The 24897-nt window shown below is 37.0% G+C and overlaps 1 protein-coding gene and 1 pseudogene across 1 annotated transcript in view; both read left to right on the forward strand.

Annotated features, from left to right (window-relative positions):
• Positions 1-24897, forward strand: part of LINGO2 (leucine rich repeat and Ig domain containing 2) — a 1225184-nt gene that overhangs the window by 104984 nt on the left and 1095303 nt on the right. The window lies entirely within an intron of this gene.
• LOC123953713 lies at positions 16594-16732 on the forward strand (annotated as a pseudogene).

The raw sequence follows: 24897 nt of genomic DNA on the forward strand, positions 1-24897 counted from the left end.
GCCTTTTGATTGGCTCAAAAATCAGTTGATTAGTAACTTAATCATGGGAGTGATCTCCTATCCTGTGCGCTGGCTCCATGCATACCCAAGGGGAGGAGATTAGGGGACAGGACGCTCAGGGGCCATCTTAAGTGATTCCCTATAAAATTGGCTGTGCCTTGCTACTTTATTTTTTGATGGCTGAATTTTTAGAGAGTATGTTGGAAGAGCCATAACTTTTTACTGCAAATGTTGAGATCATACAGAAAAAACTCATGTCTCTTTGTGACGTGAGAAAACCCAGAGAAACCCCTAAGCAGTTCTCTGCTGCCATTGAGCTTGCTCTGCTTAGTTAACTCTTCATTAGCCTAAAATGACATCACATTAATTTAAATTGTATCTCATTGATTGCTAACGGAGATAAAGATTTTTTCCTAACATGTTATATGCCATTTGTCTTATTTTGATTTTGTAATGCCTAAGCTGCTCCGATACCACTTACTGTATCTGCTTACTGCTCAAATATTTGTGGAACAAATAAAATGATACTTTGAAGAATTAAGTTCCTGTTCAGCCTGCATTTTTTTAGTTGACCAAAAAATACAAATAAATAGAGCATTTGGATGTAGGATTCAGATCTGATCACTGTTGGCAGCTCTGTTTCTAATTCTGTACCTAAAGAACTCATGGCCCTTCTTGGGGCCCCAGTATATTGTAAAATAAGTAAAATGTAAATGTAAAATATAAAATGAGGTATCCCCTCTGACACCAATATTGCATAAATGCCTTAGGATTACTTACATAAATTTGAAATTAACTCTTAAGGAAACATGTTTTCAGTATTTTTGCATAGACATATGGCCGTCATAAGATTATTAGCATTTAAAAACATGTCTGTGATTATAGACTTACATGGCAGAATTGTGAAGATGTAGAGTATTCATCCATGGTATTATAACAGAAAAAAATAGGCTGAGTAAATTTTAAGATAAAGAACATAATTGCAGGGAGGAGGAGTCAAGATGGCGGAGAAGTAGCAGCCTGAAACTACATCAGGTAGCAGGAGATCAGCTCGATAGCTTATCTAAACATTGCAAACACCTACAAATCCAACGGGAGAGCGAAGAGAAGAAGAACAGCAACTCTAGAAACAGAAAATCAACCACTTTCTGAAAGGTAGGACTGGCGGAGAAGTGAATCTAAAACGACAGGAAGATAGACCGCGGGGGGAGGGGCCGGCTCCCGGCAAGCGGCGGAGGAACGGAGCACAAAATCAGGACTTTTAAAAGTCTGTTCCACTGAGGGACATTGCTCCAGGGGCTAAACCGGGGTGAAGCCCACGCGGGGCCAGCGTGGCCCCAGGCCTCGCAGGGTCACAGAAGGATCGGGGGTGTCGGAGTGTCGGAGAGCTCGCAGCTATTAGAATGGAGAAGCCGGCTGGAGAGACAGAGCCGAGGACTAAACTCTCAGCTCGGGGTTACCTTGAACTGGTCACGGGCTGGGTGAGCTCAGAGCGTGGCTAGAGGCTGGGGATACGGGAGTGATTGGGTGCTGTCCTCTGGGGGCACACTGAGGAGTGGGGCCCCAGGCTCTCGGCTCCTCCGGGCTGGAGACTGGGAGGCCGCCATTTTCATTCCCGTCCTCCGGAACTCTACGGAAAGCGTTCAGGGAACAGAAGCTCCCAAAAGCGAACCCGAGCCGATTACTTAGTCCGGCCGCCGGTAAGGGCAGTGCAATCCCGCCTTGGGCAAAGACACTTGAGAGTCACTACAACAGGCCCCTCCCCCAGAAGATCAACAAAATATCCAGCCAGGACGAAGTTCATCTATCAAGGAGAAAGCAGATTCAATTCCTAAGACAGCAGAGCAATTCCAGAGGAGGAGAAAGCAAAGCACGGAACTCATGGCTTTCTCCCCATGATTCTTTAGTCTTGCGGCTACTTCAATTTTTTTTTCTTTTTTCAATTTTTTTTTCTTTTTTCTTTTTTCTTCTTCTGCTAAATTTTTTTTAAACTTTTACCCTTTTCTTTTTTAACATTTTTTGACTAGTTCATCTAAATATATATATTTTTTCTTTCTTTTTTATATTTTTTATTTGTTTTATTTTTTAAATTTTTTTCTTTCTTTTTTTTTTTTTTTCTTTTTTTTTCAGAAGCTGTTTTTATCCCCTTTCTCTCCCCCACAATTTGGGGCCTCTTCTGATTTGGTTACAGCGCATTTTTCCGGGGTCTTTGCCACCCTTTTAGTAGTTTATTTGCTCCTTCATATTCTCTTATCTGGACAAAATGACAAGGCGGAAAAAATCACCACAAACAAAAGAACAAGAGACAGTACCGAAGGCTAGGGACCTAATCAACACAGACATGGGTAATATGTCAGATCAAGAGTTCAGAATGACGATTCTGAACATTCTAGCCGGGCTCGAAAAAGGCATGGAAGATATTAGAGAAACCCTCTCTGGAGATATTAAAGCCCTTTCTGGAGAAATTAAAGAACTAAAATCTAACCAAGTTGAAATCAAAAAAGCTATTAATGAGGTACAATCAAAAATGGAGGCTCTCACTGCTAGGATAAATGAGGCAGAAGAAAGAATTAGTGATATAGAAGACCAAATGACAGAGAATAAGGAAGCCGAGCAAAAGAGGGACAAACAGCTACTGGACCATGAGGGGAGAATTCGAGAGATAAGTGACACCATAAGACGAAACAACATTAGAATAATTGGGATTCCAGAAGAAGAAGAAACAGAGAGGGGAGCAGAAGGTCTATTGGAGAGAATCATTGGAGAGAATTTCCCTAATATGGCAAAGGGAACAAGCATCAAAATCCAGGAGATGCAGAGAACCCCCCTCAAAGTCAACAAGAATAGGTCCACACCCCGTCACCTAATAGTAAAATTGACAAGTCTTAGTGACAAAGAGAAAATCCTGAAAGCAGCCCGAGAAAAGAAGTCTGTAACATACAATGGTAAAAATATTAGATTGGCGGCAGACTTATCCACAGAGACCTGGCAGGCCAGAAAGAGCTGGCATGATATATTCAGAGCACTCAACGAGAAAAACATGCAGCCAAGAATACTCTATCCAGCTAGGCTATCATTGAAAATAGAAGGAGAGATCAAAAGCTTCCAGGACAAACAAAAACTGAAAGAATTTGCAAACACCAAACCAGCTCTACAGGAAATCTTGAAAGGGGTCCTCTAAGCAAAGAGAGAGCCTAAAAGTAGTAGATCAGAAAGGTACAGAGACAATATACAGTAACAGTCACTTTACAGGCTAATAATGGCACTAAATACATATCTCTCAATAGTTACCCTGAATGTTAATGGGCTAAATGCCCCAATCAAAAGACACAGGGTATCAGAATGGATAAAAAAACAAAACCCATCAGTATGTTGCCTACAAGAAACTCATTTTAGACGCGAAGACACCTCCAGATTTAAAGTGAGGGGGTGGAAAACAATTTACCTTGCTAATGGGCATCAGAAGAAAGCTGGGGTGGCAATCCTTATATCAGATCAATTAGATTTTAAGCCAAAGAGTATAATAAGAGATGAGGAAGGGCACTATATCCTACTCAAAGGGTCTGTCCAACAAGAAGATCTAACAATTTTAAATATCTATGCCCCTAACGTGGGAGCAGCCAACTATATCAACCAATTAATAACAAAATCAAAGAAACACATCAATAATAATACAATAATAGTAGGGGACTTGAACACTCCCCTCACTGAAATGGACAGATCATCCAAGCCAAAGATAAACAAGGAAATAAAGGCCTTAAATGACACACTGGACCAGATGGACATCACAGATATATTCAGAACATTTCATCCCAAAGCAACAGAATACACATTCTTCTCTAGTGCACATGGAACCTTCTCCAGAATAGATCACATCCTGGGTCACAAATCAGGTCTCAACTGGTATCAAAAGATTAGGATTATTCCCTGCATATTTTCAGACCACAATGCTCTGAAGCTAGAACTCAATCACAAGAAGAAAGCTGGAAAGAACCCAAATACATGGAGACTAAACAGCATCCTTCTAAAGAATGAATGGGTTAACCAGGAAATTAAAGAAGAATTGAAAAAATTCATGGAAACAAATGATAATGAAAACACAACAGTTCAAAATCTGTGGGACACAGCAAAGGCAGTCCTGAGAGGAAAATATATAGCGGTACAAGCCTTTCTCAAGAAACAAGAAAGGTCTCAAGTACACAACCTAACCCTACACGTAAAGGAGCTGGAGAAAGAACAAGAAAGAAACCCTAAACCCAGCAGGAGAAGAGAAATCATAAAGATCAGAGCAGAAATCAATGAAATAGAAACCAAAAAAACAATAGAAAAAATCAATGAAACTAGGAGCTGGTTCTTTGAAAGAATCAATAAGATTGATAAACCCCTGGCCAGACTCATCAAAAAGAAAAGAGAAAGGACCCAAATCAATAAAATCATGAATGAAAGAGGAGAGATCACAACTAACACCAAAGAAATACAGACAATTATAAGAACATACTATGAGCAACTCTACGCCAACAAATTGGACAATCTGGAAGAAATGGATGCATTCCTAGAGACATATAAACTACCACAACTGAACCAGGAAGAAATAGAAAACCTGAACAGGCCCATAACCAGTAAGGAGATTGAAACAGTCATCAAAAATCTCCAAACAAACAAAAGCCCAGGGCCAGACGGCTTCCCAGGGGAATTCTACCAAACATTTAAAGAAGAACTAATTCCTATTCTCTTGAAACTGTTCCAAAAAATAGAAACGGAAGGAAAACTTCCAAACTCATTTTATGAGGCCAGCATCACCTTGATCCCAAAACCAGACAAGGATCCCACCAAAAAAGATAACTACAGACCATATCCTTGATGAACACAGATGCAAAAATTCTCGCCAAAATACTAGCCAATAGGATTCAACAGTACATTAAAAGGATTATTCACCACGATCAAGTGGGATTTATTCCAGGGCTGCAGGGTTGGTTCAACATCCGCAAATCAATCAATGTGATAGAACACATTAATAAAAGAAAGAACAAGAACCATATGATACTCTCCATAGATGCTGAAAAAGCATTTGACAAAGTACAGCATCCCTTCCTGATCAAAACTCTTCAAAGTGTGGGGATAGAGGGCACATACCTCAATATTATCAAAGCCATCTATGAAAAACCCACCGCAAATATCATTCTCAATGGAGAAAAACTGAAAGCTTTTCCGTTAAGGTCAGGAACACGGCAGGGATGTCCATTATCACCACTGCTATTCAACATAGTACTAGAAGTCCTAGCCTCAGCAATCAGACAACAAAAAGAAATTAAAGGCATCCAAATTGGTAAAGAAGAAGTCAAACTATCACTCTTCGCAGATGATATGATACTATATGTGGAAAACCCAAAAGACTCCACTCCAAAACTGCTAGAACTTGTACAGGAATTCAGTAAAGTGTCAGGATATAAAATCAATGCACAGAAATCAGTTGCATTTCTGTACACCAACAACAAGACAGAAGAAAGAGAAATTAAGGAGTCAATCCCATTTACAATTGTACCCAAAACTATAAGATACCTAGGAATAAACCTAACTAAAGAGACTAAGAATCTATATACAGAAAATTATAAAGTACTCATGAAAGAAATTGAGGAAGACACAAAAAAATGGAAAAATGTTCCATGCTCCTGGATTGGAAGAATAAATATTGTGAAAATGTCTATGCTACCTAAAGCAATCTACACATTTAATGCAATCCCTATCAAAATACCATCCATTTTTTTCAAAGAAATGGAACAAATAATCCTAAAATTTATATGGAACCAGAAAAGACCTCGAATAGCCAAAGGAATATTGAAGAACAAAGCCAAAGTTGGTGGCATCACAATTCCGGACTTCAAGCTCTATTACAAAGCTGTCATCATCAAGACAGCATGGTACTGGCACAAAAACAGACACATAGATCAGTGGAACAGAATAGAGAGCCCAGAAATCGACTCTCAACTCTATGGTCAACTAATCTTCGACAAAGCAGGAAAGAATGTCCAATGGAAAAAAGACAGCCTCTTCAATAAATGGTGCTGGGAAAATTGGACAGCCACATGCAGAAAAATGAAATTGGACCACTTCCTTACACCACACACGAAAATAGACTCCAAATGGATGAAGGACCTCAATGTGAGAAAGGAATCCATCAAAATCCTTGAGGAGAATGCAGGCAGCCACCTCTTCGACCTCAGCCGTAGCAACATCTTCCTAGGAACAACGGCAAAGGCAAGGGAAGCAAGGGCAAAAATGAACTATTGGGATTTCATCAAGATCAAAAGGTTTTGCACAGGAAAGGAAACAGTCAACAAAACCAAAAGACAACTGACAGAATGGGAGAAGATATTTGCAAATGACATATCAGATAAAGGGCTAGTATCCAAAATCTATAAGGAACTTAGCAAACTCAACACCCAAAGAACAAACAATCCAATCAAGAAATGGGCAGAGGACATGAACAGACATTTCTGCAAAGAAGACATCCAGATGGCCAACAGACACATGAAAAAGTGCTCCACGTCACTCGGCATCAGGGAAATACAAATCAAAACCACAATGAGATATCACCTCACACCAGTCAGAATGGCTAAAATGAACAAGTCAGGAAATGACAGATGCTGGCGAGGATGTGGAGAAAGGGGAACCCTCCTCCACTGTTGGTGGGAATGCAAGCTGGTGCAACCACTCTGGAAAACAGCATGGAGGTTCCTCAAAATGTTGAAAATAGAACTACCCTATGACCCAGCAATTGCACTACTGGGTATTTATCCTAAAGATACAAACATAGTGATCCGAAGGGGCACGTGTACCCGAATGTTTATAGCAGCAATGTCTACAATAGCCAGACTATGGAAAGAACCTAGATGTCCATCAACAGATGAATGGATAAAGAAGATGTGGTATATATACACAATGGAATACTATGCAGCCATCAAAAGAAATGAAATCATGCCATTTGCGACGACGTGGATGGAACTAGAGCGTATCATGCTTAGTGAAATAAGTCAGTTGGAGAAAGACAACTATCGTATGATCTCCCTGATATGAGGACATGGAGAAGCAACATGGGGGGGGTAGGGGGATAGGAGAAGAGTAAATGAAACAAGATGGGATTGGGAGGGAGACAAACCATAAATGACTCTTAATCTCACAAAACAAACTGGGGGTTGCTGGGGGGAGGTGGGATTGGGAGAGGGGGAGCGGGCTATGGACATTGGGGAGGGGAGGCGAACCATAAGAGACTATGGACTCTGAAAAACAACCTGAGGGTTTTGAAGGGTCAGGGGTGGGAGGTTGGGGCAACCTGAGGGTTTTGAAGGGTCAAGGGTGGGAGGTTGGGGGAATAGGTGGTGGGTAATAGGGAGGGCACGTTTTGCATGGAGCACTGGGTGTTTTGCAAAAAGAATGAATACTGTTACACTGAAAAAATAAATAAAATGAAAAAAAAAAAGAACATAATTGCAGAATAAATAAATTTAATAGTCTGATAAAAATATTGATGTTGGGAGATTTTTCTCTCTTTAGTGCTTGTTTTCCCGAAGAAAGAAACCATTATTCACTGTTTCCATTTCAGGTCTTTGGTTTTATTCACGCAACTGTGTTTCAGATGTCATATTTTAATTCTAGCTCTTCCTTTGTATCTGTTGTTTGGTGTTTACAGTTGCAAAGCAGTACTCTTTCTAAGATTTATTTATTTATTTATTTGAGAGAGAGAGAGAGAGATCCTGTGCATGCTCCAGTGGGGGGAGTGGCAGAGGGAAAGGGAGAGACAGCTTCAAGTGGACTCTCCCACTGAGCCGGGAGCTGACCTGGGGCTGGCCACTAGGGCCTGAGGGGTGGGGTTGGGCTCCAAGCCAGGGATGGCAGTTGGAGGTAGGGAGGGGGAGCTCGATCTCAGGACTCTGAGATCATGACCTGAGATGAAACCAAGAGTCTCATGCTCAACTGACTGAGTCACCCCGGTGACTCAGCACTACCCTCAAGCAATACTCACTTTCATTGAGCACTAATTATGTGCCAGTAATGATATTAAACCCCTTACCTGTACCAGCTAGTTAAATCTTGATAACTGGGAGAATAAATGTTCTTGTCCAAATTTAAAATTAGAGAACTGAAGATCATAGAGGTTACATGACTTCTCTATGAGATCCTGCTTTTAGAATGCACAGCTGCGATTTGAATCCAATTCTTGTTGTATCATTTTCCTTCCTCTGCCTCTATTTCAATTTATTGTTGGTATGCGTTGTGTCTATTCTCTCTGTTTGATGACTTAAAAATTGACATGAAATGTGCATGTGGTATATACACTTATAGTTCTGGATATTGACTAGGAATGGCAGACTTTAAGGTCTTTGAGGACAAGGACCTACATCTCAGTTATTAACTTCCCCACTAATAATTTTAATACTGGGAAAACATATTAATCATTTGATATTTATTCCATATATTAAAGATATAATTTCAGTAAAAATGTTTTAAATATATAAAATAAACTAAATGGACATGCATTTAAAACAGAAATATTATAAAGCTATTACCAAATATCAAACAGAACGTAAAATTTTAAAAGGTAAAGTTGGAACATGCATTATTATTTTATTATAGATTAGTAGCAGGTGAAATAAATGACCACTCATTAGTAAGTTAAAATTGTTAAAATGAAGAAATTTGGCTCTGGAAAACTCATAATAAATATTATTTAATCATTTCTTCAAAAATTCAATTTTAATATAAGGTTCATGATTGATGTCATTGTGGAATCCAAGTCATTTTTGTGTAAAGTTTCCCAGCTGCTGCAAAGGCACTTTATAAATCTACGCAAGTTCAGAAAGTATTAAAAAGATAGTTATAAGCTAACTCCGAATATTTTCTTCTTCTCTGATTGTTTAAAAAATAATCCCAACACTTGTTTGAGGTGATACTTAGAATCATTTTGGGGAGGAGAAGGTGGGTGCTATGGGTAGAACTATCATAGCCATTATGATACCGAGGTTAATGCAATGTCCTTTTCTCTTAAAAAATGCATTTCTGATCACATTAATATTCTTTTATTTACTTCAGTATGTTTGGAGATTCTGTCGTATTTTAATTTAGCTTATTATCATGTTCATACTTGGCTTGTATGGCAAGTTATTAAATCAAATAAAAAGTTAATGTAGAAATGTTGTTTTTTGAGTGGGCATTTTTTCCCTGTTTGGAGATTATAGAAGTGGAGAGGGTACTTTCTAAACATCCTTTGTTAGAGTCAGAATTTTAATGTAGCATGTAAATGTCAGTTTGGTCTCTAGATATACTGTTTCTTACTTGGTATATTTTAATATGCCAAAACAATATTGTGATGCCAACAAAAATAGTGTTATTTATTTCACTGTATAAGAATAGCACATAATACCAAATACTGAAAAAGTGGTGTCACAATCACTGTTCCCCTCAGACATAGTCTCATGGAGTTAATACACACACACACACACACACACAAACACACACACACACACACAATCATCCTTCGGTTTAAAATAAAAAATGGAACTTGGGCCAGGATATGTGCTAGCTTGGGTTGACATAAAGAGGAAGACAACACAATTCCTTTATTTGAAGAACTTAAAATTTATATGAAACCCAGACCTCATTATTCTTATGAGTGTGTTCTTTGTGAAGGAATAAAAATCTTGGACAAATTAAAAAAAATTTACTATCTTCTTTATATGCCAATCTCCATTGTTCTATAACTAGAAAGAACTAGAATTTTACAGATTTTATTTCTTTTGAAGCTGCAGATATTATTAACAAATATAAGCATACTTCATCCTATGTGATAGATTAATTTTTAGAAAATCACTTATAAAGATGATTCTAAAAAACAACAAAAAAGTCCTTTTTAAAGGAAGGGATTTGTCCATAATGTATGTAGGAAGCTACTGGTCTTTACATGTACCATGTCATCACAAACTATACTTTCTTCCATTCTCACAAGGCAGATTCAGGCTAATCCCCTGACAATTTTGTTGAATAGTTCTCTGAATGTGGGAATTAAATTTATATGTCTGTGATTCCAATTATGAGTCCCTTTAAATAAACGTATCCTATGCTGAATTTTCAGTTTTCCAACTAGTCTTCATATATCTTTAGAAATACATGTGTAGTTTCTTTGTTGCTTTCTTGCTGTCAGACTTACAGTGCTTTTGATTAATTGCACTAAACGTGATATCAAGACTCTATTGCTTCTTTCCAAGTGTCAACACTCTCAATCCATTATATGTGTGTTTTTCTTATCCCTAAGAAATTAAATGACCTTGCCAAAGTTATGACATCCTTTATCCATAAAAAGAGTATTACAAGGAAGAAATGCTATGACCATCATCTACTAATAGAATAGTGAAAGCTCAGGGGAAATAATCCCATTTATGAACTTGAGCCCTGTCACTTTCACTTTCCATCCCCATCACCACGACCTTATTACAACACACTGTTGTCTTCTGCCTAGACTACTGCAGTTACTTCTTAACTGATCTCTTTAACTGTTCTTGTCTCCCTATATTCTCTTCAGCATAGAGAACTCCTCCATTGTTTTTAGTATACTTATGATCGTGATGAGGACATTGTTCTCCTAAAACATTATCAAAGGTATCTAACATCAAGTGCCTTTTCAACAGTATAATGGGTAAGTCCCTGCATGCTTTAGTTTTGACTGTCTTACTGGCTTAGTAGAGCCACTTTTTCCTTGTTTTCCCACACCCTGTCCACAGTGGCCTTTTAAATTTACTGTGATCGTGTGTGTGTGCTTGTGCATGCGTGTTTAGGAATCCCACGTGCTCTTGCATCTGACAAGAGGTTGGCCACTCTTCAGCCTCCCCACATCCTCCTTGAGTTTTGATGTCCTCCTCATCCTCTAGAGCTCAGCTCGGGTTTCACTAGTTCGGCCTTCCCAAGACCAGATCATTACCTTGTCACATGCCCTTTTAGTATCTTGTAATTCTGCTTCCTACCACTTCTCATAATTTTGTGAAGTAATTCATAGTATTAAGGACATTTTGACATCAGTCTCCCTGAACAGAATCCAGGGACAATGGTTGTCTTGATCTTTGCTATACCCTTTGTGTACAGTTAGGTGCTCAATCACTGTTTGTTGGACGAATGAATGAATCTATGTTTGAAAAATATGTACTATGGAATTTTGTACCCTGCATCTTAGTAAAGAGATAAAACCTAGATTTTATTTGCCATTAATTCATCAAACGATGATAACTCATCTATTAATGTTCTAGCATTGAATTAGGTCTAGAATTAAAAAACAAACAAAACAAATCCCTGTGTTTAATTCAGATAAGAGTTCCTTCTTGGTAATTTGGGTAAGTTTATGTGAATTCACCATAATCGTTATGGTGTATGAGTGATGATAATTCTCAGGCAGCAGGTGAAAGCATTGCCCTGATTTATATTTACAGGCTGTATTCCTCCTCAGTCAGATTAGCTGTCATATTATTCTTATTTATAAATTCCTCAGTCCCATCCCACTGAATAATCTCCAGGGAAAGGCTATGTGTTTGTGTAGTTTTTTAACATGTACTACAAGGTGATTGTTATCGACCATTTTAGGATACTTTAAAAATCATTTAAAAATATTTGGGTTGGCATAATACTAAATATTATGTCATAAAATTTGTTATTTTAGGGGCGCCTGGGTGGCTCAGTGGGTTAAAGCCTCTGCCTTCGGCTCGGGTCATGATCCCAGAGTCCTGGGATCGAGCCCCGCGTTGGGCTCTCTGCTCTGCGGGGAGCCTGCTTCCTCCTCTCTCTCTGCCTGCCTCTCTGCCTGGTTGTGATTTCTCTCTGTCAAATAAATAAAATATTAAAAAAAATTAAAAAAAATTTGTTATTTTAATACAGTTTTAGTTAATACCTATATAGAAAATGTGAAAAATTTCTACTTACATTATTATTTTAATTTACTTTAAATGACTTAAATGAGAAAGGGTATAATTTGTCAAGGAAAAATTCAAACATAGCATATGAATTTTGGTTTAGGAGCTAAGATACATTAAAATATAGGTAGAATTTTAGTATATTTTATAACACTGAAAATAAATTGAAAGTACTTTCAATTTTTTTTTCATTTTCCACCAAAATAGCATATTATTTAAATGTGTCCTGGCTTCCTTATAAACGATGAGATAAGGGAGATGGCTTCATAATACTGTTTATTATAAAATCTCTGAATAATAATAATACATGAAGAATATGTACAGTTTTGTCATGATAAATGAAAAAAGAAACATGCATTATTCTTATTAAATATATAGACATTGGTGTTTGATATTCTAGAGAAGTCTTAGAAAGGTGCTATCTTGGGACTTTGTAGAATTATTGTATTATGCTTCTCAATAATTTATCAAAATGCTATGACAGTCTTTCTTATATTTCCTGCCTGTAAGTAGTAGCTCTTTTGGAATAAATTTTGGAAGTTAAATTTTAAAATATATGAGGTCACTTGGGTGGCCCAGTCAGTTAAGTGTCTGCCTTCAGCTTAGGATCCTGGCTGGGATCCAGCCTGGCTCTGGGCTCCCTAGGGAGCCTGCTTCTCTCTCTCCCTCTGCCACTCCCCCTGCTTGTGCATTCTCTCTCTCTCTCTCTCTGTCAAACAAATAAATAAAATCTTTAAGAACAAATTTTAAATATATGACTAATATAAACAATTAAAATTAGTATAATCATCAAAACCCTCATCTCATCTCAGAATGTTCAGGTGAAGGAAAAAAAGAGGACATGAATGTACTCATTCCATTTCCATAGATTTTCTACACATTTTCTATAAGTGTACCTGAGATACACTTGGAGTGTTATGTCTAAAGAGAAAAATAAAATGTTACTTTTGATTAAAACTCTTAATGAAAATAGATTTTATTTAGCGTTTTCATGGAAAGAACTCTGGAACAGCGTCATAATCTCCTGAAGGTTCACAAGCTTCCATTTAGGAAATGGTTTAAAAGAATGTGAATGCCCTCTGTTTCTCCCTTTGGAGTTAATTCGGGTTCTGGGATGAGGTTAGCCCCGTGTCATTGTATGGCAGAGTGAACTCTTATCTTCCAACTCCTTCCTTTTTTAAAATTTTAATCGTCTTCAGTCTGAAAATGCTCATCACACAAATAAAAATCCAACCTCACCATGGTGTCAACATCTTTGGCTTTTACATTTGCCAGGATTAGTTGTGACCGATGAAACAGGAAACTGAGAATCATTCCACGTTTGAAGACAAATCATTGCCAGCCACTGCCAAATATCTGCTCTATGATGCTTCAGTATGTTTCTCTTCTGTACAAGCTCTCAGTGGTGTTAAGGCACTAGAAAATTGAAAAGTGACCATTCTTCTGTGAAATAATTGAGTATTCTTGTTCTAATGGATCAATATTACTTAAAACTCTTTGCATCTGGAAACTGCTTCTGGATGGGGAGGAGTAAATAGAATCCTCTGATTTGCATAAAGCATTTCAAACCCAATGTTTACGGTATAACAAGTGTTATCTGCCAGTTCTTAGAGAGTATACCACCCTCACGAGTTTATTTATTGCAGAAGTCTTAACTGCAGAGTTTTATTGTCTGCCTCCATGAAATAGTTCTTGCTTGCAAAATATTTGTTCAGGGACGACATGTTAGATGCCATGTTATTCCATCAGGTGCAATGAGTTAAGACTAACCCATTGTGCTGTAGGTGTTTTTCTTTTCTCTCACTCACTCTCTCTCTTTTTTTTTAGTATTCATGAAACCTTCAAATTAATCAATTTTCAGCTTTCAGGCAGTACATGCTTAAACTTTGACTTATAATATAAACATGATTCTTTTTGCCTTTTGAGAAATGCTGTCGGCTATTGCCATAGTTTAATCAAAAATCTATTCTTATTGGAATTATCTTCAATTATTCCCCTGAGACAATGAAAATTCAATACCCTCTTTTTCCTTTTAGCCCCTTGCTTTGCACACATTTATCAAAGAGTAGAATGGGTTTTGGATGACTGTGGAGTTTAGGGAATCACATCTTAGAATAGGGAAATTAATGAGTATGAAACAAAGAGAAGCACTTCTTATGAAGGACAGAGTGATAATGAAGCTGTAAACATTTCTGAAACTCATCTGGCATATGTTGATAGGTCTGGTATTTAGAGTATGTAAACACAGATTCTTGAATGACAAAGGATAATTTTTTTTAGTTGACTAGTGAAAAATATGAATCTTACGTAATAAATTATGTAGTAGGAATCTGAAAAAGAGATATTCCTAAAATAATGTAAAAGGTAATGGTCTAGAAGAGCACCATGAAATAGAACTCTATCATAGGCTACACATGTAATTTTAAAATGTCTGGTAGACACATCAAAAAAGGGTAAAGTGAAACAGGTAAAATGTTTTTTAATTATATGTGTACCTAAAATAGTATCTTGAACTTAGAATTACTATAAAAATTAGTGGGAAATATTTTGTAACTTTTTCATAGTAAGTTATCAGAACGTGGTATGTTTATTTTGAAAGGAGAAGTTGTTTCTCTTGTACTCTCCATACTTTTTTAAAAATTATGTTCAGTTAGCCACCATATAGTACATCATTAGTTTTTGATGTAGTGTTCGATGATTCTTTAGTTGCCTATAACATAGGCATAGTACCCGTCACCTGACTGCCCCATCCCCCCAACCCTCTCCCCTCTGAAACTCTCAGTTTGTTTCTGGGAGTCCATAGTCTCTCATGGTTTCTCTCTCTCTCTGACTTTGACACAGAATGTTAGGGAGTTTTCCCCACATCAAACAATTCACCAATTTTAGCAGATGTCTATAGGGTGTCCTACAAATTCACATGGAGGTGGACAGTGAAATAATGGATCTGAAAGATGGAATTTCATGTGACAAGGCATAGAGGATGAAAGAGCATGACGTGTATGGGGATCTATAAAACTCCTTACAGTACATTGTGATGAATGCTATGCTGGGGGTACGTTAGCACAGCCATGGGAGCAGAATCCCTCTCTGCGTTAATCACAGTGCCTGACACATTAAAGGCCCTTAAATAAATAAATAAATTATACACACACACACACATATATATATGAATGGGAATGTGTTTATATATATATATATATATATATATATGAATGGGAATGTGTTATATATATGTGTGTGTGTTTTATATATATATAAATTATATATATGGGGGAAATGCACACAGATTTTAAGATCTATATATTTTATATATATATGACATATTCCCCCATATTTTCAAACTTTAAACCTAAATATGTAATTAAGTTATAACTTTATATATTCTTGGAGAATAAAAATGAACAATAATGGGTTTTTGTTACTTGCTGTAGTATGTAAAGAGCATTAGAATTATATGTATCATTCAGTTTTCATTCAACAAATATATCGAGCACCTAGTATATGCCATAAACTGATCTAGGCACGAGAATATAGCAGTCAACCAGACAGAAAATCCTGTCTTCTCATAGAGCTTAAATGTACAATTGCATGCACTGTAAGAACCCTCAGATGGTGTTTGGCATTCATGGAGCTGCATTGCATATGCAACACAATATGAGACCCAGCAGATAAAAATAAAACAACAAAAAAACCCCTGCCATTCATTCACAAACTTGTCAAACAAATATTTACTGAATTCTAATTATGTTCCACGCATTATGCCTAAGGCCTAGAAAAGTAGAAAAATAAATAAAGCATAGGGAGAATGAGAGTATGTAGACTTTGAAGTTTATTTGGTTGAAATAAGTTTTTAAAATATTCTATAATGTTAAAATTGATCTTTGTAAGCATTGTTTTCTGCCTCTGCCTTTTTAGTTCATCATTATTTATATGCAGATCTGCAAACAGCTTGGAAGAGTGTTAAAAATAATAATACTATTACTATTTTATAGCTGTTGGAATTACTGTGAAATATTTGAAAGCCTGTGATCATTTCCTTGACAAAAGAGTGTATTATGGTTCAACCAAAACTACTGTGCTCTGTCCTAAAAGATATATTAGCATAATAAATATAAAGTAGACTATAGTGTAAGCATAATGAGTTTAATGCTATTTTATGACTATAGTCCAAACCCCACTGATTTTAATTGCTTTGTGAAAAGTTTGTATTTTTAGTCTACTCAAAAATGAAGGCGATGAAATTTTCAGGGGCATATCAGTTCACCTCCAATAATGAAGATACTGAGAGTCAAAACCCTGAACCTATTTCCTTGGGCTGTGATAATTATCATGCACAGAGCAGCATGCATTTTAGCAAAATTATTTGCCATCAGATGAGAAGTACTCATTTCAGAATTTAAGTCTGCTGAATTTAATTGAAAGACATATGTTAATAGACTTGATAGAAATATTTAGTTGGATTTTAGCTCTATAAAATTTTTTTTTCAGCATTCCCTGGGTCTTTTTCCTATGTTGTCAGCATTGCAGATTCTGATATCAGTCTTCAAATAAACACATCTACATCCATTTTAAGTTGAAGGACTATGAATTTATAGTGTATCTTAGAATCACATTTGGGTTTATGTTTATAATGTAATATATTTTCATCGCTTCTCGGCCTTTTGGCTAAGATCAAGGGTAATATATTTTCTAAGGAAAAACAATAATCTTCATAGGTATTTTGTTGTTCTTATTTTTAACTGGCTGGTGGGTTGTATTTCCTACCACCTTTTTAGTTAGATGATATAATAAAGTAGTAGTGGGTCAAAGTCATTGAACACTTGCTATAGTAAGAAATCAAGACCTATCTATCATTTGAGTAAGTGGCCACTATAAGGTGGCATTTAGGGTTTAAGGACGGCACTTTGGTTCACGAATGCCTCTGGCAGTCATGCCTTCACAGTACACTAATCACCGCCTCTTTTTTTTTTTTTATTCATTTATTTGTTTATTTACAGCATAACAGTGTTCATTGTTTTGGCATCACACCCAGTGCTCCATGCAGTACTTGCCCTCCCTATTACCCACCACCTGGTTCCTCAACCTCCCCCCCCCCCCGCCCCTTCAAAACCCTCTGGTTGTTTTTCAGAGTCCATAGTCTCTCATGGTTCATCTCCCCTTCCAGTTTCCCTCAACTCCCTCTCCTCTCCATCTCCCCATGTCCTCCATGTTATTTGTTATGCTCCACAAATAAGTGAGACCATATGATACTTAACTCTCTCTGCTTGACTTATTTCACTCAGCATAATCTCTTCCAGTCCCGTCCATGTTGCTACAAAAGTTGGGTATTCATCCTTTCTGATGGAGGCATAATACTCCATTGTGTATATGTACCACATCTTCCTTATCCATTCATCCGTTGAAGGGCATCTTGGTTCTTTCCACAGTTTGGCGACCGTAGCCATTGCTGCAATAAACATTGGGGTACAGATGGCCCTTCTTTTCACTACATCTGTATCTTTGGGGTAAATACCCAGCAGTGCAATTGCAGGGTCATAGGGAAGCTCTATTCTTTTTTTTTTTTTCTCATTTTATTTATTTTTTCAGCGTAACAGTATTCATTCTTTTTGCACAACACCCAGTGCTCCATGCAAAACGTGCCTTCTCCATTACCCACCACCTGTTCCCCCAACCTCCCACCCCTGACCCTTCAAAACCCTCAGGTTGCCCCAACCTCCCACCCCTGACCCTTCAAAACCCTCAGGTTGTTTTTCAGAGTCCATAGTCTCTTATGGTTCGCTTCCCCTCCCCAATGTCCATAGCCCGCTCCCCCTCCCCCAATCCCACCTCCCTGCAGCAACCCCCAGTTTGTTTTGTGAGATTAAGAGTCATTTATGGTTTGTCTCCCTCCCAATCCCATCTTGTTTCATTTATTCTTCTCCTATCTCCTACCCCCCCATGTTGCTTCTCCATGTCCTCATATCAGGGAGATCATATGATAGTTGTCTTTCTCCGATTGACTTATTTCACTAAGCATGATACGCTCTAGTTCCATCCACGTCGTCGCAAATGGCAAGATTTCATTTCTTTTGATGGCTGCATAGTATTCCATTGTGTATATATACCACATCTTCTTTATCCATTCATCTGTTGATGGACATCTAGGTTCTTTCCATAGTCTGGCTATTGTAGACATTGCTGCTATAAACATTCGGGTACACATGCCCCTTCGGATCACTATGTTTGTATCTTTAGGGTAAATACCCAGTAGTGCAATTGCTGGGTCATAGGGTAGTTCTATTTTCAACATTTTGACGAACCTCCATGCTGTTTTCCAGAGTGGTTGCACCAGCTTGCATTCCCACCAACAGTGGAGGAGGGTTCCCCTTTCTCCACATCCTCGCCAGCATCTGTCATTTCCTGACTTGTTCATTTTAGCCATTCTGACTGGTGTGAGGTGATATCTCATTGTGGTTTTGATTTGTATTTCCCTGATGGCGAGTGACGTGGAGCACTTTTTCATGTGTCTGTTGGCCATCTGGATGTCTTCTTTGCAGAAATGTCTGTTCATGTCCTCTGCCCATTTCTTGATTGGATTGTTTGTTCTTTGGGTGTTGAGTTTGCTAAGTTCCTTATAGATTTTGGATACTAGCCCTTTATCTGATATGTCGTTTGCAAATATCTTCTCCCATTCTGTCAGTTGTCTTTTGGTTTTGTTAACTGTTTCCTTTGCTGTGCAAAAGCTTTTGATCTTGATGAAATCCCAACAGTTCATTTTTGCCCTTGGGGAAGCTCTATTCTTAATTTCTTCAGGAATCTCCACACTGTTCTCCAAAGTGGCTGCACTAACTTGCATTCCCACCAACAGTGTAAGAGGGTTCCCCTTTCTCCACAACCTCTCCAACACACGTTGTTTCCTGTCTTGCTAATTTTGGCCATTCTAACTGGTGTCAGGTGGTATCTCAATGTTGTTTTTTTAAATTTTTTTTTTCTTTTTTACAGAGAGAGAGAGAGAGAGAGAGAGATTGCAAGTAGGCAGAGCAGCAGCCAGAGAGGGGAGGAAGCAGGCTCCCTGCCAAGCAGAGAGCCCAATACGGGGCTCGATCCCAGGACCCTGAGATCATGACCTGAGCCGAAGGCAGAGGCTTAACCCACTGAGCCACCCAGGCGCCCCTCAATGTTGTTTTAATTTGAATCTCCCTGATGGCTAGTGATGATGAACATTTTTTCATGTGTCTGATAGCCATTTATATGTCTTCGTTGGAGAAGTGTCTGTTCATATCTTCTGCCCATTTTTCGATATGATTATCTGTTTTGTGTGTGTTGAGTTTGAGAAGTTCTTTATAGATCCTGGATATCAACCTTTTGTCTGTACTGTCATTTGCAAATATCTTCTCCCATTCCGTGGGTTGCCTTTTTGTTTTGTTGACTGTTTCCTTTGCTGTGCAGAAACTTTTGATCTTGATGAAGTCTTTTAGAGTATGGCTGTGGTCACCATTTGCATGTTATCTGTTAGAGAAATGAGTGGTCCTGGCTTCGCCATGAGCAGTAGGTTGTGTATTGCCTTATAGATAAGAAACAGGCCTAAATAGTATGAGACAGGAAGATGGAGGACCAAAAAACTTCTAGGTGTGGTTGATTCTTTGTGATCTTAGAAACTATATTGTACTTATTATCTAAATAAAAGTAATACATTATTTGATCCTATTATGAGATAACACTCATCTGAGGACACAGTTTCTCATTTAATGCTCACAACAATCCTTTGAGATAGGATAATCACTTTATGAAGAAGAAAAGGAAGCACCAAGAGTAAAAATAAGTGGGAGTATTAATAATGTTATTTTAAAGAGTTTTAATTCGTTGAATACATAATATGTAAAAGCATATAATGTATTTAATCTATACATTTAGTTGTTAGGAGGCTGGTATAATTGTTATACCCATTTACAAATGAGGAAATTGTTTTAATGAATAGTTAAAAAACATGCCCCAAATCCCATAGCTAGTAAGTGCGAGAGCTGGAATATAAACCCAGATGTTTTTGCCTTCTTTTCTTTAGAAGAATAAGGGCTAATTTTCTTCTTTCTGAAGCATCTTACCTGTACTGGGCATTATGGGAAAAAATGGATTATAAATAGAAGACACTTGAACAACTTACTGTCTAACTAGAGAAAGGATCAGAATATTAAAAGCTGAAGAGATAAGACAACTGGAAAGACGAGATATGAGTGCCAGAGCTTCAGGCTGGGACAATGGTGGAATTTGGGGGAAGTGCATACAGACTTTAAAATCTGATAGAGCTGAATTTGCATTCCAGTTTCATTGCTTCTTAATTGTGCATTCATGGGAAAGTTTCTGTTTCTCTAACTATATGTTGGGGTTCCCAAGAAAATGTAAGTAAATTAACATCATTAACTACCATTTGTTAAAGGCTTAATGTGTCCCAGTGATTGATTTTAAGAACTATGCATAATTTATCCCACTTGATCCTTTAAAAGCTTTTCAAGGTAAGCATCATCGCTCTCATTTCACAGGTGAGAAGCTGAACTGTGGAGAAGTTAACTTACCCACATCACCATGGGAGGAGTGGAATTGGGATTCAAAGCTATGTGATATGATAGGGATTGCTTACTTCTCTTAATCATTAAACTACTTCTCCAAAGTAAATGCTGAATGTAACAGTGGTTTGTACAGCTTCTGATGCTAGATCCAACTGGTAGCTCAAATGATGAACCCATGTACCTTATATGTGTCTTTGATTAGGTACTTCTGTTTGAAATATATTAATAAATATGGCAAGGAAAAAATAGTGTCCACAAACTAAATATCTTTATTCCCTTTATACTTTCAATTATTTAACTGTGTGCTTTCAGTTTTCCAGAAGATAGTTGAATAATCATAAATGTTTCAGAAATATTCTTATAGAGAATGTTAACTGTTTTATCTCCTCATCTTATTGAGGGGGAAATTGAGGACTGTAGACATGAAGACTTACCGTGGTCCAACTCATAATGCCAGAACTAGGATGAATACTCAGATTTGTAGTGCTTTTTTGTCAATACCCTACAATCTGCTTTAGTCAAGATTTTGAAGGGAAAAAAAGGGCTTTGGTAAAGAATAATATGTTCTTAAAAAGCTCAATTCTATTATAAAATTAAGGGCTATATCTTATGGAATTTCTGAAGATAAATAATTAAAGAAAAATACATATTTTACTCAAATAAACCATCATTTTCAGTTAATTCCTGTGTTCCCTACAGGAGTTCCTCAAAGCTGCTCAGTAACAGGAATATCATCAACAGATTATAGAAGTTCAGAACTTGATGTGTCTTCAATTCTCCTGTTTTTACTGCTTTAATGTTTTCTTGTTCTTTTTGCACAACTGGACAGCAAGGAGGTGAGATGAAATGGACCTGGCATCCTTTCTACCCCTTTCATTGTACTCCCTCTCTCTAAGCTCTGGAAAAACAAACTCCGCTATTGATTCAAGAACATATGCACTTGGCTATGGAGGGATAGAAATTATCACTGCAGGAGTTTGAATTTCTTACAGGAATATATAGTGCAAGGGCTAAGTGCTCAAGTCATGGACTTAGAACTGAATCTTGGCTCAGTCATTTAACAGATGCCTGGTAATTGGTTGGGCAAGTTGCTCAACCTCTGAGTCTTAATTTCTTTTTTGATAAATTGAGAATAAACATTTACTTAATAGTACTTAAACCATATTTATCTCATAAGCCTAAATGGGAGATCATGTATATAAAATACTTAGAAAATAGTAAGTGTTAGATTAAAGTTAGCTATAATTATTAGTGTCACAGTAATATTTAGCTTCATAGAGCTTCCAAGAATGAAATCGTATCTTCTAGCTTTTCCTTAAGATTGTCCTTTATTCCGGCCAAAATTGTTAGAAGTTCTGTGTGATTCATTCATTCATTCATTCAAATTTAGATATTGTGCCATTTTGGTCTTTGATTTCTTTCTTAAAACATACCAGAGGAGGATGATATTAATTTTAAATGATTATTGTGAGGAATAAGTAAGTTTATGTGTTAGCTTGTGCTCTAATACATAGTAAGCAATTAGCTGTTAGCTGCTAATATTTTTTATCATTGGTTCTGTGTTCCTCCAGAAAACAAATACCTGAATATTTCTAGTGGTTTAATTTATGCCTTTCCTACGTGTCGTAGGGCAGTTAATTGCTTCCCGTTGAGCTATTTAATAAGATAGTGACTTCCTACAACTGAGAGACTATAATATGAGATGAATTTTTGTGAAAATCAGTGATCCAAGCTGCCAAATATTAATTTTGAATCCTGCAGGTATGATAATGACAAAATAGGTTAATTTGAGAACCAATTCTCACATTCAATTGAAATGTTATCACAGTACACTTTGAATGAAAAAGAGTGCCTGTGACATAAATTAAAAATAATTTGGTGAGTGAATTACTAATTAACAGTAAAAACACCAAAGCAAATTATAACAATAAAACCTACATAGTTGGACTTTCTCTCCAGTTCTTTCTATTGCATTCAAATCAAACTACTGAATTTTCTTTTCTACTTGAATTCTACCAGTGTAAGGAACACATTCCCAGAGTAAAGATTGTTCCAGAGTAAAGTTGATCAAGTTCCTAGAGATTAAAATAAAGGACCAGGATATCAGGTAAAGGGCTTATCGTGATATTTACTCTGGGGTTTCTTGCAGTGAGTTAACATAACCAAGAAATCTCCTACAGTCTGTATCCTTCAGGTGTCTGAAGGCAGATGACTGCATGGGATGAGAAAGGCGGGATCTTGCTAATCCTCTGACTGGAGTCTAGGAAGGTGATGCAATGGCTTCACAGGTGGCCTTCAGCCAGTGTATCATTTGTACCTAGGTGCTTATATCAAATCTGGTATAACCCCTCTCAAACTGATCCGGCACCATCCCTGGCTAGAATAATTTGAAGACATTTTTATTTTGCAGTGCAAAATATTAAGTCTATAAAAATCACATGACTTGGGTCAACTTACTGAACCTATCAGTGTTCCTTAGTTATCCTTCTATAAATTGTGACTGTTTATACATATTTCAGAAAATTATTGTAAGAAGAAAATGGACTAATATTTGTAAGTTGTTTACTGCAATGCTTGGTAAATAGAAAGAACTTAATAAATCCTGGCTGTTCTTATTTTTCTTATTTTGAAATATGTAAGCATACTACATAGTTACTACTCATAACATAACATAGTTGAATTATTTGTTCAGCACATGCTTGTTCTTTTCTCTTTATCTTCTGTTATTTTGAATTATCCTTTTCATATTACTAGGATATAGTAATCTTTTTTTTTTTTTTTTTTTGATGGTGGGCCCACATGCCCTTATATTTGGATAAATTAAACCATTGGAAATATCCAGAAATTTGCTTTCTGAAGGAACATATTTTGCTTATTTGCCAGTGTATATATGTTCTGGACATGACCTGCATGCAATGCTCTTTAAAAGTAAATAAAGCCAAGGACTTCAATCTAAGCAAATTAATGTATGATCATTATTTTGAAAACATTTTCCATAGGCTTCTCCTTTAGAATAAAACACATAATTTTTACAAACTTTAGGAAAACTAGTATAGAAAGAGAATCTATTGGAGTTTCATGATACTTGTAATATCTGGAATTAAGTATATTTTAGATACAAATATTGTAATTTCTGCAATTTTCTGTTAATAAGAACCACTAAAAAAATTACTATATAGAAAGACATTCCTTTTAGCATTATTTTCCCCTTTAACAAATAGTTCTTATTGCTTATTTTTTAATTTATGCATATTAGGTGATTCATTCATGAGAGAACAAGCTAAAGATGTCCCCTTTATTCACCATTTGTCGGGGTTGGGAGAGGGGGAGGGGGTTATGGACATTGGGGAGGGTATGTGCTATCGTGAGTGCTGTGAAGTGTGTAAACCTGGTGATTCACAGACCTGTACGCCTGGGGATAAAAATACATTAATATGTTTATAAAAAAAGAAAGGATGAATACCCAACTTTTGTAGCAACATGGACGGGACTGGAAGTGATTATGCTGAGTGAAATAAGTCAAGCAGAGAGAGTCAAGTATCATATGGTTTCACTTATTTGTGGAACATAACAAATGACATGGAGGACATTGGGAGATGGAGAGGAGAAGGAAGTTGAGGGAAATTGGAAGGGGAGGCAAACCATAAGAGACTATGGACTCTGAAAAACAACCTGAGGCTTTTGAAGGGGCGGGGGTGGGAGGTTGGGGGAACAGGTGGTGGGTAATAGGGAGGGCACATATTGCATGGAGCACTGGGTGTTGTGCAAAAACAATGAATACTGTTACGCTGAAAAAAATAAATTAATTAATTAAATATTCACCATTTGTCCTTGGTTTCATTTTTAATATTTGAAGACCAGAAAGGAATGATAAAATGCAGGAAAGAATTCGTATGATGCTTGTCCTCCAACTTATGCACATAACATATCTATGATAGCATTTTTATGTTATCAAAGCAAATGGTCCTGTGTCTATGCCCAAATTAGTTAAGAAAGAGGGAATATTGCATTATTTAGTAGTTGGATTATGGAGTCCTACTATAGAATCTGGATTAAACCCTGACTCTGTAACTTGGTAGTTATTTAACAAGGTCATCTGTAAAATGAGGATTGTAGTGTGGTGCTATTTCATAGTTGTGATATAATGCTTCAGTGAAATAATGACCATAAAGTACTTAGTGCATCTTCCTAAGTCCTGTAATAATAATTCAAAAAGCCCAGCCTGGGGCTTAGGAACTTGAAGATCTTTATAGATACCACGGGGAATTCTGACGTAGGCAGTCAGTGGAGCATTCTTCCAGATACTGTGACAAATTGCTCTTTGTCAATTTGGATCACAGAAGCCATATGTCTTCTTCGATCTCTGTGACTTGATAACTTTCAAAATAGGAGATTGCAATAAATTT

Source organism: Meles meles, chromosome 11 (genome assembly GCF_922984935.1).
Source record: "Meles meles chromosome 11, mMelMel3.1 paternal haplotype, whole genome shotgun sequence".
Lineage (NCBI taxonomy): Eukaryota > Metazoa > Chordata > Mammalia > Carnivora > Mustelidae > Meles > Meles meles.